Source organism: Schistocerca piceifrons, chromosome 4 (genome assembly GCF_021461385.2).
Source record: "Schistocerca piceifrons isolate TAMUIC-IGC-003096 chromosome 4, iqSchPice1.1, whole genome shotgun sequence".
NCBI classification, from domain to species: domain Eukaryota; kingdom Metazoa; phylum Arthropoda; class Insecta; order Orthoptera; family Acrididae; genus Schistocerca; species Schistocerca piceifrons.
This window is the reverse complement of record NC_060141.1, coordinates 613,167,904-613,181,767: the sequence shown is the minus strand read 5'-3', so window position 1 is coordinate 613,181,767 and position 13,864 is coordinate 613,167,904. Positions and strand designations below refer to the sequence as shown.

General features: G+C 44.3%; 1 protein-coding gene and 2 non-coding genes across 4 annotated transcripts in view; 2 read left to right on the top strand and 1 right to left on the bottom strand.

The window, feature by feature from the left end:
- The window catches only part of LOC124796367 (protein cycle), a 946,497-nt gene that overhangs the window by 606,059 nt on the left and 326,574 nt on the right, over positions 1-13,864 (top strand). The window lies entirely within an intron of this gene.
- On the bottom strand, positions 4,128-4,201 carry Trnat-cgu. Its single transcript has one exon. It is a non-coding gene; the product is annotated as a tRNA-Thr (tRNA).
- Positions 4,858-4,931, top strand: Trnat-ugu. The gene has a single exon. It is a non-coding gene; the product is annotated as a tRNA-Thr (tRNA).

Below are 13,864 nucleotides of genomic sequence, written 5' to 3'. Positions count from 1 at the left end.
GCGCGCTGCTATGGAGTCGCCATTTTCACTTCATGCGACCATGCTGCACTCTGGCGACGATACTTGGCACTTCTGATACGGCAATATAAATTCTTTGAGATGCTCTACAATGTGGTGCATTTTTCATTGTCACGTCTACTGTGGTTTCACTCTCCTGGGCCCTTGAAATCAGGGAGGTTTGAATGGGACACCCTGTAAATTCACCTGACAGAAATGTGTAATCCTCTGAAACACGTAGTGGGAATAGCAGCAGATGTAAATGATTGTTGTAGTATGTATTTTCCTTTGACATTCACAATGGACACGGTCAAGCTTAACCTAAAATACTTGGTAATCCATCAAGGCAAGTGGGACTGCAGCCGGAAAAAAAAATTTGGAAATTTGTCGTAAGGTCTTATGGGACCAAACTGAGGTCATCGGTCCCTAAGATTACGCACTACATAATCTAACTTAAATTAACTTACCCCAAGGACAACACACACACACACACCCATGCCCGAGGGAGGACTCGAACCCCTGACGTGGGGAGCCGCTGGGACCGTGACAAGACGCCTCAGACCGCGCGGCTACACTGCGCGGCTGCAGCCGGAGACGAGGTACTTGAATAGCGATAACAAAACTATCGGCTGTATTTGAATCCAACGTTATTTATTCTGTTTAAAACGTGCTACCGGTTTCGACACCAAATGATGTCACATTCAGGTCCCAAGTGTAATCTGCCATCCACAACCTTTTTCGTGTGCATTGACCAAAATCGTATGCAGTCTGTGACCAAGTTGGGCTTGTTATTGTCACGGAAGGTACGGAATCCAGATAATTTTGGCCCGCTGCATACGATTCTTTTCATTGCACGTGGATGGCACTTTACGCTTGGGGTCTGAAGATGACGCCATTTGGGGTTGAAACTGGTAGCATGTTTTAAAAAGAATAAACGACGATGGATTCAAATACAGCTGGTGGTTTTGTTATTATTATTCAAGCACTAATCTAAAATGTTCGCATTTAGAGAAACTGTTTTCCTTTTCCAGTGCTGCTTATTGCGTCACAAGATAATCACCACCACTGGCACGTCGCGAGAACGCACTGCATTACTGCGAATTGTGCGCCCCGATAGCTGAGTGGTCAGCGTGACGGATTGCCGTCCTACGGGCCCGGGTTCGATTCCGGGCTGGGTCGGAGATTTTCCTCCGCTCAAGGACTGGGTGTTGTCTTGTCTTCATCATCATTTCATCGCCATCCGGCGCGCAGGTCGCCCAATGTGGCGTCGAATGTAATAAGACCTGCACCGAGGCGGCTGGACCTGCCCCGCAAGGGGCCTCCTGGCCAATGACGCCAAACGCTCATTTCCATTTCCACTGCGAATTAGGCACGTAACGCGAGGTTACAAGGGCGTTAAGCTCACTACCTGATCAGAAGTAACCGGACACCCCTATGTAATTCTGAATCGACCACCAGATACCACGAGAGGCGGACCCGCCATTATAAAAGGAGGGAGGGAGCACTGTGTTGTCAGTAGGAAGCAGTAACAGCAGAATGGGTCAGTCGAGAGAGCTCAGTGATTTCGAACGCGGACTAGTAGTGGACGTCACGCGAGTAAAAAATCCGTCATAGACGTTTCAGCCCTTCTAAAGTTACCCAAATCGACTATTGGTGATGTGATCGTGAACTGGAAACGCGAAGGAACAACCGTAGCCAGCCCAAGGTCAGGCAGGCCTCATGTACTGATGAGCATTTCGGAGGATGGTTGTAATAAACCTCATGAAATCAACGGAAGAAATAAGTCGTGAGTCCAGTGTGCTACCAGCAGTCAATCTAACACAATTAGTCTGCGTAAAGAGTTAAAAACAATGGGGTACAGTGGCCGAGCAGCTGCTCAAAAGCCACACTTTGCTGCAGTCAATGTTAAGCAACGCTTAAAGTGGTCAAAAGAGCGATGCTGCTGGACGGTGGATTACTGGAAACGCGTGATTAGGAGTGCCGAGTCACGCTATACTCTGTGGCAAACCGTTAGAACGGTTTGGGTTTGCCAAATGCCTGGGGAACGTTACCTGCCGTGATCTGTAAGGCCAATAGCGAAATAGTGAGGAGATTGTTATAGGTTGAGGTGGGGGGGGGGGGGGGCTCTTGGAGGAGTTTATGGTCGTTAGTGGTTAAGAAAACGCTGAATTCGTTAGGACGTCAACTCATTTCACAGTATTCTGTACTGTGTACAGAAGAGAAACACATCGAATACGATGATTGTATCAGCATATTCAGCATATCAATGCACTTTGTCATGAAGCAGCATATGTAAGCTAATGGTTTGTGGACAATAACGTTCCTGAAACAGACTGTCCTGTACAGACTTCTAACCTTGTGGCCACTATAGTACTGGTTGTAACTTTTACATTTTTATTCAACTGAACTTTGAAATGTGCTTTCATTAACTAATTTTCGGATAAGAAATTGTTTTCGAATACTGATTACTTTCTATATCCTATTCGCAGTAGCAGTAACAGAGTAGTGTGTTTGTATTTTTATGGACGATGGAGTTATAGGTTGGGAGGTAATTCTGAGGAGAAGTGACATTCATCAGTCTGCACAGTGCGATTCAGTACGTTACGTTGTAAGTGCTGGATTGCAAAAACTTGTTCAGGGTGTCGAATCTTGTTGTCACCAACAATGTGGGACAGGTTGTCATATCCTGCATTCTTAAAAGATGATATTCTCTAGTTAGCAGTGAATTTATAATTAAAAAAAAACTTTTCTTCGCTTTCGAAATTTGCGCATGCTGCCTTCTTAATTTGGTTGTTTATTGCAGCGACAGTGGACCATTGTGTTGGCAGAACAACATATGTATTTAGTAACATACCACAAGAATCTGATATTACATCAAAAAACAAACAATATAAATATTTGCAGAGCTGTTTTATACAATATTGCGTCACATACTTCTGTTTAGTTTTATATCTTCTTTCTCTTCCACAAATTAATTAAATGAATTTCAATTACTGTACTTGTTATTTTATTTGCAATCTCGAACGTTCCTATTGCAGTATTCAGCACTACAGTGATCTTAAGTCATTCTGCTGGATGTAGACACAGTCACTCAACCAAAGCAGAAACGTTTGTAAGCTGGAAGTAGCACAGACATGGCTGGAGCCCACTGCATTCATGTGGCAGTGACGAGAAATGCACTCATTTACGTGTAGTGTCCGGTGGGTGGTGCACCACCAGACTGTGTGTGTTCCAGCTGAAGCTGGAAGCCAGGTGCAGCCTTGTTCCACGCCACACGCCAGATCGCCTACCATGCCACTCCGTTAGCCATGCCTAATATCGGCCACTTTCACATTAACATCACTTGGACGATAGAAAATCCTCCATTTGTTAAACAATATGTCAGATGCAATTTCTGCATAACACCGACGTATTGACAGCCTAGAGTTAAAGATTTTTTTACTTATGTCATGTTTTTGTGGGATATTAGCTTTTGTTGTCTTTCATAACACCAACTACTTCGTAACCTACTCAGAAGTATTACGGTATATTGATAATTTTTACTTATGGACCGTCTGACAGCAACTGAATAAAACACAATTTTAGTGCCATACGCGTTTCGCCTTTATTTTCTGCAAGGCATCATCAGTGGCCTGGAATATGTACATATGTTAGCTATTTAATTTACATTTTTTTCACTGTGCCTATAGTTTATAAACAGTTCTGGTGGTTGGTGTTTCCTATTAAGTAGTAATGTTTTGAACTGTACTTACAGGTTGCGTGGACAATTTCTTACATATTACGCTCCTGTTGCATTTTTGGTGTTGTTGTTCTTCTTCTTACGAATGCCAATTTGCGGTTTTTTCCCCACATTCCTGTGGATGACACTGGAGTTGTCATCCGATGATGTCCCATGTTTGCTCGACTGGAGACAGACCTGGCAATCGAACAGGCTAAGGGACGTGTCAGCACTCTATAAGGCATGTTGGGTTTCAACAGCGATATATGGGCGAGTGTTATCCTGTTGGAAAGCCTACCCTGAAATGCTGTTCATGAATAGCTGTGCAACAAGTCTAATCACCACATCGACATACAAATCTTCTGCCAACAGGTATTGTTGGTATACCTCGATGTGGACAGCTGAAAATGTGTGCCCCGACCGGGACTCGAACCCGGGATCTCCTGCTTACGTGGCAGACGCTCTAACCATCTGAGCCACCAAGGACACAGATGAATAGCGCGACTGCAGGGACTTATCCCTTGCACGCTTCCCGTGAGACTCACATACCCAACTGTCCACAATTCTATATATGTATTGTACCTTATAGACATTTGCCCAACCACTCATTACTCGCGCACGCTTTGGCGATTCCCGTAAGAGTTTGGGCAACCTGTGCGCATTCGCACAGACGAAGGTCAATGGCTGGGTAGCCTTTTAACTATATATACGAAGACAGTTACTTGTTCTCGAAAGAACAGTTACTGTTGATGACCGTGCAGCTTTTCCCTGGAATAAATGATGACTAACTGAAAACCTCAGCTGCCGACAGGTATTGTTGGTATACCTCGATGTGGACAGCTGAAAATGTGTGCCCCCAACGGGACTCGAACCCGGGATCTCCTGCTTACATGGCAGACGCTCTAACCATCTTTATTTTTTTATTTTTTTATACAAAGGCAGAGCAATTCCATTGGCGTCAGCTTCAAAAAGAACGCATGCCGAAACCCAGGATCGAACCAGGGACCTTTAGATTTTTTTCCCCTGCTTACATGGCCCTCTATAAGGTACAATACATATATAGAATTGTGGACAGTTGGGAATGTGAGTCTCACGGGAAGCGTGCAAGGGATAAGTCCCTGCAGTCGCGCTATTCATCTGTGTCCTCGGTGGCTCAGATGGTTAGAGCGTCTGCCATGTAAGCAGGAGATCCCGGGTTCGAGTCCCGGTCGGGGCACACATTTTCAGCTGTCCACATCGAGGTATACCAACAATACCTGTCGGGAGCTGAGGTTTTCAGTTAGTCATCATTTATTCCAGGAAAAAGCTGCACGGTCTTCAACAGTAACTGTTCTTTCGAGAACAAGTTACTGTCTTCGTGTATATATATACAAATCTTCATTCAGGGTGCGTGAGACAACGACGACACTGTTCCTGCTCTCTGACGGCATCGCACCCAGACCGTAACTCCAGATGTAGACCCAGAGTGTCTAGCACGTAGACGAGGTGGTTGCAGGCTTTCAACTAGTCTCCTTCTAACCATTACACGCCCATCACTGGCACCGAGGGAGAACCACCTTTCGTCAGGAAATACAGCATTCCTCCAACCTACCTTCCACTGATTACTCGCCTGACACCTCTGAAGCCAAAAATGCCGGTGGTTTGGGTCAGTTGGATGTACGGTACAGGGCGTCTGGCACGGATCTACCCTTGAAGTAACCGATTTGTAACAGTTAGTTTGGTCACAGTGGTGCCAACTGCTGCTCAGACTGCTGCTACAGATGCAGTACGATACGCCAGAGCCGTACGTTGAACACGATGGTCTTTCCTCTCGGTAGTGCCATGTGGTCCGGTCTTCTTGCGACCGTACCTTCTCGTGACCAGCGTTGCCAGCAATCACGTACAGTGGTTAAATTCCTGCCAAGTCTTTCAGAAATATCGTGGAAGGAACATCCAGTTTCTCGTAGCCCTATTACAGGATCTCATTCGAACTCAGTGAGCTGTGGGTAATGGCGTCTTTGTCGTCTTAATGGCATTCTTGCGTTACATCAACTCAGCACATTCAATTTCAAAGGTAACTATCGCTCACAGCGCTCCAGCGTGTATTTAATGCGAAACTTATTTGCATCTTATAATGGTGCTACTAGCACCACTCTTATTCGACTGACACAAAATCTGAATACACATCAGCTTTCAGGCGTAGAAACACGCTTACGAACCTTCGTGTATGTCGCACAATTCCTTGGTGTTGCGATTTTTTTCCGTCAGATTAGTTGGTGCTAACTGCACACAGTAAATGTTGTCGTAACTTACTCCGAATCACATGACTGAATTTCCCAGGGCTTCGCGCTATATGAAAATCACGAATGTGTGCCCGTAGCCTAAGACTACGCGTGTGTTCCGTGCAGGAGGTGGGAAGTTAGTCCCATGCAACCACGCGTACTTGCCGAACTGTCGTAAATAGAGTTGAGTGCGAAAAGGAACACAGTTTTGCCGCTAGTTGCGGCAGCAGCCATAGAGGTAATTAATTGCCGGTCTGCCCTGACCGCACACACGAGGTTAATCCAGCCACGCGCTGCCGGCTGCGCGGCGTCTGCCGGGATGCCTGCCTCGTAGGCGTCTCTCGCTGACAGTCTGCAAATGGCAGCTTGAGCTTATCTGAATCGTTTAAGAGCAACGGAGCGCTGCCTGTTGAACGATTATACCGATGACTAGCGATGGTTGTAATAACAGGTAGCTGTACCACAGTGCAATAAATCGCTCGCCAGCAGGGACAATGACAACCGGTTACGAGCCATACTTGGTATTGTCGCTAGACAGCGATGCGGAAATGGATTCGTTCAAGCTCCATGCCTCATCACAGATTTCGAACAGGAGAGAGGAAGGATTGGAGGATTGCTCCTGCGTCAAGCAGCATACGTTGTAATTTATGGCAGACCTGACGTCATACATCCTGGTGCATGCATGCTTCAGAGCACATCGCTCAGCGCACATTGTTAAACATGGGGCTCAGCAGCAGATGACACATACGTGTTTCTGTGTCGACCCAACTACGCTGTCAATTACGACTGAAGTGGGCACGGGACCAACATCATTGGACGGTGGATTAATGGAAACAAGTTACCTGGCCGAATAAATAAAGTTTCTCCTTACACTGGGTCGATGATCGTTTCGGGATACGCGGTCATAATGGGGAAAGGCTGCCCGAAACAACGCTAAAAATGCAGGCCGATGTGGCGGTATTATACTATGGGGCACAATCATTTGGGTTTCCGTCAGACATATGGTAGTAAACGAAGGCACTAGATAGCTGTAGCTTGTGGGAACGCTACTGCGAACCACCTGAATTCCTTTGATGTCCGCCCCGACGCCTTTGACATCTTCCAGCATGTTAGGTGACCGTGTTGAAAGGCCAGAATCAAAATGGTTCAAATGGCTGTGAGCATTATGGTACTTAACAGCGGAGGTCATCAGTCCACTAGAACTTAGAACTACTTAAACCGAACTAACCTAAGGACATCACACACATCCATGCCCGAGGCAGGATTCGAACCTGCGACCGTAGCGGTCAAGGCCAGAATCGTGCTATATTTGTTTGATATTGGGACTACCAAATTAGCCTGAACTGAAAGTCATAGAACACTTCTAGGTCGCTACCGGTCTCGAGCTTCTCGCCCAAGAACTACAGACCCATAGTTTATGCGGGCTGCGTGACCTCTTGCTTTGACATCTGGTGCCCCCTGTGTCCGGGAACGTACCAAGATCCAGTCGAATCCATGATAGACATAATCGCTGACGCATTGCGTTCTAAAGGTGGGCCAACACGTTATTCAGCATGTAGTTCTTATCAAACCACGTAGATAATTCCAAACCAATAACTGCCTGTAAGTGTACATCCCACCTTTATACAGAGTTCCAGAAGCGGCAGCCATGCCAGGTTGTCATTTGTATCGGATTGCAGCCCTATTTCTCCGAGTGCATGACAGTCACTGGTGTCCACCAAAGCCACTGACAGTCCTTCTGGTAGCAAAACTTGCGGTTATAAATAATTCTCATATCCCCGAGTATCATGAGGACTGTCATTTAACCTCACTCTTGTGACTAGCCTCAGTGTGTCAGTGACTCTACATCTTAAAGTGTCTGATTAGTGCCACCACGATACCGCTCCACCGAGCTCACATCCCTATCGCTTTTTCCGAATCTCACAGCTACGACTGCTACGATGTCACAAAAGTATTGCAGCGGTAATATTCTTAACGAGTATTGGTAGTCTTTATAACTTTACTCTGGCAAAAATACAGTTTTTTGTGTTTTCATGGATTAATGTTGGTTCGGGAAGTGCATGCATGGAATAGAAACTACTTCCAATGTGCGTTCGTTATTTCGTAAGAATGTAAATAACTCTTATGTGGTAGTAACATACGAGGGCGTGGCGAAAAGTAATGCCTCCCAGTTTTGTACACTGTTCTCAATATCATGCATACTACCCGGTCGACTTTCCCGCTTCGCTGATGTAAGATGCAACCATCTGCATCTAAAGGTCTCGGAATTCTAGCGTGTAGCAAGGCGGTACGTAACGTATGAACCGGGTGATCAAAAAGTCAGTATAAATTTGAAAACTGAATAAACCACGGAATAATGTAGATAGAGAGGTAAAAATTGACACACATGCTTGGAATGACATGGGGTTTTATTAGAACCAAAAAAAAATTGCTAGACGCGTGAAAGATCTCTTGCGCGCGTCGTTTGGTGATGATCGTGTGCTCAGCCGCCACTTTCGTCATGCTTGGCTTCCCAGGTCCGCAGACCTCAGTCCGTGCGATTATTGGCTTTGGGGTTACCTGAAGTCGCAAGTGTATCGTGATCGTGATCGACCGACATCTCTAGGGATGCTGAAAGACAACATCCGACGCCAATGCCTCACCATAACTCCGGACATGCTTTACAGTGCTGTTCACAACATTATTTCTTGACTACAGCTATTATTGAGGAATGATGGTGGACATATTGAGCATTTCCTGTAAAGAACATCATCTTTGCTTTGTCTTGCTTTGGTATGCTAATTATAGCTATTCTGATCAGATGAAGCGCCATCTGTCGGACATTTTGTGAACTTTTGTATTTTTTTTGGTTCTAATAAAACCCCATGTCATTCCAAGCATGTGTGTCAATTTGTACCTCTCTATCTACATTATTCCGTGATTTATTCAGTTATCAAATTTATACTGACTTTTTGATCACCCGGTATATAAATGCGTGAGAAACAGCGTGCTGTAATCGAGCTCTGAATTCGAAGAGTTCGTGCACTCATACAGCACTCTCTCCCTCAGCATGAAAATGCGACACCACATGAAAGCGCTGTGACATCTGTAACAATCCGGCGCCTTGGGTTCACTCTCATCTATCACCCTCCATACAGTCCCGACTTTTCCCTATCCGATTTTCACCTGTTTCCAAAACATAAAAAACACCTCCGAGGACTACTTTGATAGTGATCAAGCGGAGCAAGCAGAGGTGATGTTTTGGTTCCGTGACGGTATCAACAAACTGGTCTCTCATTAGGAGAAATATTTTCAAAAGTAAATCTGTAAACATGAAGAATAAAGATGTAGAAGGAATAAAAATGTAGAATATTCATAAAGTTTGTTTTATTTGAATGCTTTAAGAGTTTTCACACATGTCGGAGGCATTACTTTTCAGCACTCGCTCGTAGTAATACGTGTTAGAATAATTTTTTCGGTAGCGAATAAATAAACTGTAATATTTATTCGTTAGCTCGATGATATAATTGAATATGCACATTTTACCATAAGTCATTGAGGCCTTTCCCAGCGCAATGTGTAATGATATACAGTATATACAGGGGAAGGCAACAGTGTGGGTGCCGCCGGAAGCTTCTCGAACAAAAAGAAGGAAGTCTGCTGTAACATGGGTCACGCAGAGCACAGCCAAGGACCACGGCTGTCCTACAGTGTCTCTATCTTTATTAAATCTAGAGTACGCTATAATACGCGAATTACTTGAGCCACTGCTATTTGGCTGCAAAAAAACAACTCTGAAAATGGTAATTCCTGGGAATTGACTCAAGCGGACTTACGGGGACTGGAGGAGTTTCACTCCGGCACTCGGCCGCTGTGGCCGAGCGGTTCTAGGTGCTTTAGCCCGGAACGCGCTGCTACTACGGTCGCAGGATCGAATACTGCCTGGAGCATGGATGTCGTTAGGTTAGTTAGGTTTAAGTAGTTATAAGTACGTCAGATCTTAAGTCCCATAGTGCTCAGAGCCATTTGAGCCATTTGGAGGGCCGAAATTCCTCAGAGAATTATTCTATGGACTGATGAATGTCACCTCTCCTCCCCATTATCTCTCAACCTGTAACTCATAGCCGGTCGCTGTGGCCGAGCGGTTCTAGGCGCTTCAGTCGGGAACCGCGCTGCTGCTACGGTCGCAGGTTCGAATCCTACCTCGGGCATGGATGTGTGTGATGTCCTTAACTTAGTAAGGTTTAAGTAGTTCTAAGTCTAGGGGGCTGATGACCTCAGGTGTTAAGTCCCATAGTGCTCAGAGCCATTTGAACTCCGGCACTTGCGACTACTACAGCTCGCTGCAGATGGCAAAGCGGTAGCCCACGTCACTTCGCTTATGTGTAGTATTTCGTAAAATGCTATGTTTAGCGTCTCTTAACCTGGAATATACCGTAGCTATCTTGCGTACTTCATGAGATATTTTTGCATGACAACAATACCTGGAATGGTATTTTGAATGCACCTGCTTGACTTAACGTTGCAAAGCTACACAAAGTGAAACGAGCATGTAAGAGTGGTAGTAGGGAAAGCGAATGGTCTGCTTCGGTATATTTGCAAAATTTTAGGAAAGTGCAGTTCATCTATAAAGAAGGTCGCGTTTAGAACACCAGCGCGACGCATTCTTGAGTACTGCTCGATCGTTTGGGATATCTACCAGGTCGGATTAAATGATGACACCGTAGCAGTTCAGAGGGGGGGAGGGGGGGGGGGGAGGTAAGACAGATTGCAGTGGGATCCTACTGCAACCAACATACGTGTCGCGTAAGGACTGTGAAGACAAGAGAATCAGGGCTGCTACGGAAGTATACAGACAGTCGGTTTTCCTCCGCTACATTTTGCGAGAGGTACAGGAAAGGAAATCACTAGTATTGGTACAAGGTGCCCTCCGCCTTGCACCAAGTTGTGACTTGCGGAGTATGTATGTAGGTGTAGTCTTTGTGATGTGTGTTTTGAGCGATGGGAAAGGTTATAAGTTGTGTGTAGAGCAATCATGTGTTTTACACGCGATGTCTCGGTGCATCATCCGAAACGAAGGATACGTCTTTTAAAAAAAGAATGACAAATGTGAGTACTACCTGCTTTTTACTTTGCATTTACAACAGGTGCACTAAGGAAGTTTGTAGGTTTCCTGGTAAACGTTAATAACTGGTTTCACAATTTTTGTGTCTTTGAAAATCCGTGGGATGTCTTGTCGACTTGTAGTGCTCGTATTCAGGTAGTTCTATTTTGCTGTCCTCAGTTACATGCCAATATCAACATCAATCTGCCACGATTCATTGTCAACAAATAAATCACAGGTCTTCTGGAGATCCTACGTCTGAGACGCTTGTTAGAAACCATCTAGAGTAATAAGAATAATACGTCGACTCTAGAAGCTGTAGTCGGTGTTCAGCAGTCTCCTACTCCATCTGTAGGGTGAGTCATCCATTACCCACAGAGGCACAAATTATTCATATTATTTTATTACAATTCCAGTCACGGATCACAAGTGTTTATCAGTCCACATCACCTACTTGATAAACACTTGTGGTTCGTGACTATAATTATAATAAAGGAAATATTTCCTGGTTCGCTGGTAAAGTCTACTTTGTCAATGTCGCATCTCGTGCGCAAATTAATTGTTACGTGGCTGGACCAATTTACGAGTTGTAGGTTGAGAGATAACGCGGAAGAGAGGTGACATTCATCAGTCCATAAAATAATTCTCTGAGGAATGAAGCAGTATTCTATTTATACAATGAAAGCTTTCACGAGCGGATGGTACTGTTGTTGATAATTCTTCCGGGTTATATGGCCGTGGTCCATGGAATACTTCTATTCCTAACGTTTCGTCCAATACTACGTTGGACATCCTCAGAGGTATGGCTGGTCCTGTTGAGTCCTGCCGACTGACCAGTCGGGCGTCGGAGAGCGGCCTAAATACCGAGGAAAGTGAGCGTGGTCTAGCTTGCGCATAGTAGCAGAGAGAAAACTAGTCAAAGATAAAATGTAACTATCGATAATAGTCCGTCATAGATAAAAATCACTTATCGATTCTGTATCGCCACTGTCAATATCTCGCTTAATTTCAAGGTTTCTTCTTTTCTATTAAAATTATCTTCATGTTTATAAATTTCAATAGCCTCCCTATACAGTCGTGGATAATAGTTCGTGGTAGCACTTAAAACTGTAGTTTAATAAAACTTAACTACATGGTCACCGGACTAAAGTGCATGTTCCGCAACGGCCGATTTATCTATTTTACCCAGTCGGCAAAGACTTTTATGCTCCTTTACCCTCGTATTCACACTTCTTTTCGTAGTACCAAGATAGACCTTGCCACAGGTACACGGAATTTTATACACACCGCTAGATGATAATGGTGGCCTTCTATCTTTAACAGAACGAAGTGCTTGTCCTATTTTTCTGGTAGGTTTGAATACCGGTTTCACTTTATGTTTCAGCAAAATTTTGCCGATTCGATCTGTAACCTTACTAATGAAAGGTAAAGACACAGTGTTCTTTCATTGTTGTGTACCATCCTTGTCCTTTGGCCCGCTGTAATTAGGTCTTAAAACTCTATTAATTTCTTTGTTTGAGTACCCATTCTTTTCGAAGGCCTGTTTCAGATGATTGAGTTCCGTATCCAGATGTTCTGGCGTACAAATCAGTTTTGCCCCGTCCACTAAATTTTTGATTACACCTCTTTTTTGTTGTGGGTGATGACTGGAGTTCTTATGTAAGTATCTATCAGTATGTGTGCTCTTCCGAAACACTTTATGTTTTAGACTGTCATCGGTCTGTCTCATGACCAACGCATCGAGAAACGAAATAGCCTGGTCTTTTTCCTCTTCAATGGTAAACTGAATTTTAGGGTTTATGCTATAAGATAATCAAAGAATTCGTCTAAGGCCTTTTTACCGTGTGTCCAAACCACGAATGTGTCGTTTACATAACGATACCAACAACATGGTTTCATATTTGCTTTATTCAACGCTACTTGTTCAGATTTCTCCATGTAAAAATTGGCAATCGCAGGGCTCAACGGGTTACCCATGGCAACACCATCCACTTGCTCATAGAACTCCTCATCCCACTGAAACTGGCTAGATGTGAGACAGTGTCTAAACAGAGCGGTCAGATCTCCAGGGAAAAATTCTATTATGTAAACCATAACTTCATTGACCGGAATCATAGTAAACAGAGATACAATATCAAAACTGACCAAAATGTCTTCAGGAGCCAAGGTTAGACCTTCAATTTTCTCAATGAAATGACGTGAATCCCTCACATAAGAATTGCTCAAACATAAAGTGAAACCGGTATTCAAACCTACCAGAAAAATAGGACAAGCACTTCGTTCTGTAAAAGATAGAAGGCCACCTTTATCATCTAGTGGTGTGTATAAAATTCCGTGTGCCTGTGGCAAGGTCTACATTGGTACTAAGAAAAGAAGTGTGAATACGAGGGTAAAGGAGCATAAAAGTCTCTGGGTAAAATAGATAAATCGGCCTTTGCGGAACATGTACTTCAGTCCGGTGACCATGTAGTTAAGTTTTATGAAACTACAGTTTTAAGTGCTACCACGAACTGTTATCCACGACTGTATAGGGAGGCTATTGAAATTTATAAACATGAAGATAATTTTAATAGAAAAGCTTCGGCCTTGAAATTAAGCGAGATATGGACAGTGGCGTTACAGAATCGATAAGTGATTTTTATCTATGACGGACTATTATCGATAGTTACATTTTATCTTTGACTAGTTTTCTCTCTGCTACTATGCGCAAGCTAGACCACGCCCACTTTCCTCGGTATTTAGGCCGCTCTCCGACGCCCGACTGGTCAGTCGGCAGGACTCAACAGGACCAGCCATACCTCTTAG